Source organism: Stegostoma tigrinum, chromosome 16 (genome assembly GCF_030684315.1).
Source record: "Stegostoma tigrinum isolate sSteTig4 chromosome 16, sSteTig4.hap1, whole genome shotgun sequence".
NCBI lineage: Eukaryota > Metazoa > Chordata > Chondrichthyes > Orectolobiformes > Stegostomatidae > Stegostoma > Stegostoma tigrinum.
The window spans coordinates 66,546,830-66,552,829 of NC_081369.1; the positions used below are offsets into that span (position 1 = coordinate 66,546,830).

The 6,000-nt window shown below is 43.3% G+C and overlaps 1 protein-coding gene across 3 annotated transcripts in view; it reads right to left on the reverse strand.

Annotated features, from left to right (window-relative positions):
• The window catches only part of kiaa0513 (KIAA0513 ortholog), a 141,658-nt gene extending 135,859 nt beyond the window's left edge, over positions 1-5,799 (reverse strand). For 2 of the 3 annotated variants that reach the window (XM_048546326.2, XM_048546321.2), the window contains exon 1: positions 5,473-5,799. The gene's annotated coding sequence lies outside the window, so the exon portion shown is untranslated. Of the gene's footprint in view, positions 1-320; positions 435-5,472 lie in introns of all 3 variants that reach the window. The other variant, XM_059651813.1, reaches the window with a different exon arrangement.
• Positions 5,800-6,000: the final 201 nt, after the last annotated feature.

Consider the following 6,000-nt stretch of genomic DNA (forward strand, 5'->3'; position numbering starts at 1 on the left):
GAATAGTCTATGGGTCAGCACAAAAATCAGGAGGATATAGAGAAAGCAGCTGATTGGGAAAATTTTTTTTCTATGTTTGAACAAATGGGGAGTCAATAGCCTAGTGTTATGATAATACCATTGGGCTACCAGTTACTCCAAAGATCCACGGAACGCTTCAGGGACCCAGGTTTGAATTCTGCCATGGCCAATAGTAGAATTTGAATTCAGTACAAATCCGGAATTGGGAGCCTAATGATGACCATGAATCCATTGTCAATTGTCAGAAAAACCCATTTGGTCCACTAACGTCCTTTGGGAAAGGAAACTGCCATCCTTACCTGGTCTGGCCTATGTGTGACTGCATGCCCTCAGCATGGTGTTTGACTCTTAACTGCCCTTTGGGAAATCAGGGCCAGCACTTATTGTCTGTCCTAGCCAAAGATGCCCACATCCTGTTAATGAATAAAGAGAAATGATTTTAAAGCACCAAGCATCTGTAGCCCTTAAACCACGTAATCCTAAGCTTCATGTGCTGAACAAGACAGCTGCTGAAACAGATCACCATATTTACTACTCAGGAGTTGATTCATTCCTTTCCCAGCCGAGAGTGTTGAGAACAACTGCACTGTATTCTTCCTCCCTATCACCCCACCCAAACCACACAGGAAGAGCAACTGAACAGGTGGCAGCAGCATGTGGTCACCAAGCAGAACAATTCAGCAGAATCAGACAGGGAGAAAATTAGTTGCAAAATAAACAAAATCCCAGTTAAACAACTTTTGGCAATCAGGAGCAGGACATCTGATCGCAAGTTCCTCACACAAAAATTAAACTACAAACTTTAAACTATAACATAAATACGTGAAGGCTAAATTTAACAAGCTATACACTTGTATCTGGTCTGGTGACTGGGCATATCATGTACAATATACTGTTGGGAAAAAGCATCTTTTTAAACTTATTTTCTAATCAACTTGTTCAGAGGTGTTATTACATCTCTGTCTTGGAGGGAGCTGGCATGGTACATGAGAGAAAAGGGCCTCCTGCTGTGCTTTCTGTCACCTTCTGCTATCCTTTATACCTTCCTATCTTATAGAACGAAAGCTATTCGTGCAGTTCAAAAAAAGTATTTTAAGGAACAAGTGGGCTTTGAACCTGGGTTTTCTGGCTCAAAGGCAGGGATATTACCACTGCACCACAATTTTGTCAGGTATTTATAATAACACAGTAACCTCAATAGCAGCTGGGAATGTATAATGTCTATGCGAACTGCAGTGCTTGAACATATTATCAAAGAATTCCTTCACAAAAGACTGATATTAAGATGTTTATGAAAGGACATGGCTTTTGCACCATGTAACCCAAGGTAGAGAGAGAGAGATAATGGGAACTGCAGATGCTGGAGATTCCAAGATAATAAAATGTGAGGCTGGATGAACACAGCAGGCCAAGCAGCATCTCAGGAGCACAAAAGCTGACGTTTCGGGCCTAGACCCTTCATCAGCTCTGATGAAGGGTCTAGGCCCGAAACGTCAGCTTTTGTGCTCCTGAGATGCTGCTTGGCCTGCTGTGTTCATCCAGCCTCACATTTTATTATCTATTAACCCAAGGTAGATTCTGGATTACCTTAAGGCCATAAAGCCATCTGTTAGTTAAACAAAGATTGAGCTCAACATTTAATTGTTTCTTCAGGTATTGTGGCACAGCAGTAAAGGCCCTCCCTTGAGGCCATGACATATGGGTTCAAGTCCCACTTTATCCTTCAGTTGTGTTATAACCTGTCCGCACAGGTTGATTAAAAACAAACAGTTTTAACTGTTTGAGATAATTGCACAGATTTGAAAATGATTACAGAATACTGAATAACTACTTTCTTTCCATTTTCGAAATCATGTTGCTTCTAAAACAAAAAAAATTTTGCAGCGATTGCCCAGTCTGCGCTTTGTCTCACAGAAGTAGAGGACGTTGTACACTGCTAATAGACTAGACTGGGAGAAATGCAGGTAAATCACTGCTTCAACTGAAAGGTGCATCTGGAGCCTTGGAAAGTGAGGACCTTGCTGAGTTTTTCCAGCAATCTCCAAATCTGTTTCTGATTTCCAAAACCCACAGTTCTTTTTTTTTGATTAGTGAAGTAATACGCCTAGATCACACTTCCAGTAACATATTCATGCTGGAAAAAGGAATCGTAGGCCCTCTGGATTCCATTCATGTCAAGATCCTCCCGCAATCTCGAGGGCAAAAACTGTATCTTCTAGAGACAGCTGCATTATGAATACCAGCTGACATCCTAACAACATCACAGTAGACCCAAAATAAGAAATAGAGGGGAAAAAAAAACACAATGCTTGAGAAACTTGGCAGATCTGGTGGTATCTGTGGAAAGAAAAACAGAGTTAAGGGCTTGAGCTTGAGGTGGCTGTTCTTCAGAAATTTTCTTCTGAAGTCATACCAAAATCAAAGTGTTAACTCTGTTACTGTCTCTAAAGAATGCTGCCAAACACACCAAACGTGGCAAGCAGTACGTTCGAGACATAGTCAGAACAACCGGATTGAAAACAGCTGGCCGATTGTGAGCTATTAAAAAGGCACAAGGTCCTTGAACATGCAGGTATGGGATTCCTGTTCACGTTCTGTTGTACATTATCTCCACATACTGAATAATTGTGATATATTTTGAGACTCTGGCAGGTTGCCTTTCCTATCTCAGTTAATTTTTACTTCATTTCAAAGGTTTTGGAGCAGATTTGTAGCTTGGGTAGTGGGTGTTGAGGTTGGTTGGCTCACCGAGCTGGTTAGTTGTTCCGCAGACGTTTCATTACCGTGCTGGGTAACATCCTCAGTGCAGCCTCTGATGAAACGTTGATGCGTTTTCCCGCCTGGTTTTTAAGCTCTGGGGTCCGATGAGCTGGATTGACTCACTTCTGGTTTTCCTTCGTGGTGGAATGTATATGGGGTCGAGTACTCTGTGTTTGTTGATGGGTTTCTTTGTGGAGTGCCAGGCTTCTAGGAATTCTCGTGCTTGTCTCTTGCTTGTCCCAGGATTTCGGTGTTGTCCCAGTCGAATTGGTGGTTCCCCTTGTCCATGTGGATTGAGACGAGTGAGTACTGGTCGTGTCTTTTTGTAGACAGTTGCTGTCTGTGTACTCTTGTTGTTAGTTTCCTTCCTGTTTGTCTGATGTTGTGTTTCTCGCAGTTTCTGCAGGGATCTTATAGATGGTATTGGTCCTGTCCATGGCGGGCAGTGTGTCTTTAGTTCGGGTGAGCAATTGTCATAGGGTTGACGTGGGCTTGTGTGTCACTCTGATACCCAGTGGTTGTAGGAGTCTTCTGGTTAGTTCCGTTGTGTTCCTGATGTAGGGTGGTGTGCTGAGTGTGTCGGGGCGTGTAGTATCTTCCTGATGTTGTTTGTGTAGGCATCTTCTGACCCAGTTTTTTGGATATCCATTCTCCTTGAAACCTGGAAGAGGTATTCTTCTTCCTCTTGGCGTACTTCTGTGTTGCTGCAGTGTGTTGTTGCCTGTTTATATTGTGTTCGCATGCAGTTTTGTTTGTGTGTGTTGGGATGGTTATTGAAGTTCAGTACCTGATCCGTGTGTGTGACTTTTCTGTGTACTTTCGTTTGGAGTTCCCTGTTTGTCTTGCGCTCTACCATGACGTCCAGGAATGGGAGCTGTTTGTTCTTCTCCTGCTCTCCGGTGAATTTTATTCGAGTAAGGGTGTTGTTTATAAGTTTGTGCGTCTCCTCTAGTTTGGTCCATTTAATGATGACAATGGTGTCATCCAAGTGTTTGTGTCACTTTCCCATGATAGTTAATGATACCCCTCTGCTTTTACTGCATCCATCTTAAACCTATTGGGCTTGCTAGTGTAGAATTCCACAGATATTTATTGTTCATTTACAAACTACCTAAAATGGCACATTTGGTAAATTAGGCTAAATGCTGAATACTGGCAGGTTAATTATCCATAGAAAGCATCACACTGATTTTAGTCCAGGTTTAACCTGACATCTGTGCACATGGCAGGGGTTTTTGGATAATGGGTAGGAATGGGAACCTTTTACCTAAATACTTTTTTCAGCGGTTTCTACTGAGGCAAAGGATAGTAGTTCTATCTAGGACAGACATTTTTTATTTAAATACAGCAGTCTAGTGCCTGCCATCAGTTATAAAAATTGTATCTCCCAAGTGATGTGAAAGCATTATGCAAAATGACATTGCAGTTTCTTAGTTTCCAAAAGACATCCCTGTCTGTTTTTGAAGTTTTTAAATATGATATTTTTAAAATGAAATGATCAAAGAGCATAAGAGTCATAGCATCATATAACCATGCTTTACTGAATCTTTCACCCATACTACTTCAATAACCCCCCCCCAAAAAAAGGACTGAATAAACCCCTGTTGACACCAGGTCAGAGCTATAGCAGAATACTGCTTTAATTTACAACAGGATGATTATACTGATCAGACTTGCTCAATTCCACTTTACCAACTTATCTTTACAAACAAATGCAATACAAAAAAACTTCCTCACTTTCCCACAAGTGGGCCATCTTTCTTGATTTAGAAGACAGTTAATAAGTATTCTCCTTCACTTTTAATCACCTCTACTTCAGCAAAAGCTTAAAGCTCATTCAACTTCCTTCAATAAACAAAATTTTTGTTTTCTTTTTGTTTTCCCTTTATTCACCCCCCCCCCCCACACACACACACACACACACACACACACACACACACACACACACAACCAAAAGCCTCACTGACTGCTTTGGAGGTTTCTCTATTTTCGCTATTCAAAAGTCAACCAGAAAAGGGCCCTAATATCTATTGCTGAGAGTCTAGAGCCAGTAACTCTCCAAAAGGAGAGGCTGAGTAGGCTGGGACTTTTTCCTCTGGAGCATATTCGAGGTCTTTTTCCTACGGTATGGAATCCAAAACAAGAGGGCCTAGGTTTAAGGTGACAGAGCAAAGATTTAAAAGGAACCTGAGGAGCAACTCTTTCATGCAGAGGGTAGTGCACGTGTAGAACAAACTGCCACAGAAAGTGGTGGAGGCTGGTGCAATTTGAAAGGCATCTGGGTGCATATATGAATAGGAAGGGTTTAGAGGAATATGGGTCAAATGGAATTAGATCAATTTAGGATATCTGGTGGGCATGAACAAGTTGGACCGAAGGGTCTGAAGAAGGGTCCAGACCCAAAACGTCAGCTTTCCTGCTCCTGAGGCTGCTTGGCCTGCTGTGTTCATCCAGCTCCACACCTTGTTATCTCAGGTTCTCCAGCATCAGCAGTTCCTACTATTTTCGGACCAAAGGGTCTGTTTCATTATGACCCAATGGGGGTCTGACACTGTGACCTACTGTGTTTCTCCAGCACTTGATGTTTGTTATTTCATATTTCCAGTATCCAGGGCATTTTGCTTTTGTTAATGGACGCAGTCTCTGTGGTGTATACAGAATACAACTATCCAGCCATAAGGAATACCATACCTGCACTGGGGTCGGATCCAATCAGGACCAGGGCCCGATCCAAGATTCGGATGCGGTTCAGGTCTGGGGGCCGGCTTATTTCGATGCTAAAGCCCCGGCCTCTTGTTTCAAGTGAAGTCTGCGTCCCCACCTGCTGGGCTACACCGCAGTTCCCTGCCAGCACGACGCGCTGCAACCAGCTGCCCGGACTGAGCTCTCTCACCACAGCCGCCCTCCGCTCAGGCTCCGCGGTGCCCGCAGCCCATGCAGGCCACCGTTTCCACGGTAACCAGCCCCAATAGAACCCTCAGCTCCCACACAGTCTCGAACACGTCCGCAATCACCGCGCCTGCGCTGTCCGGGTTTGGCGGGTGAGGGTGGGGAAGTGCGCATGCTCTCTGCCAGTGTTAGGTCCTGTTGCTTGACAGAATGGCTGACATTATTAGAGGATCAGGACTTACTTATCTGTAGCACAACCTTCGCTCGGGAATTAATTTTGTTGCAGGGGGTATAAGGATTTAAATAGTGAGACATTAATGATATTGCATA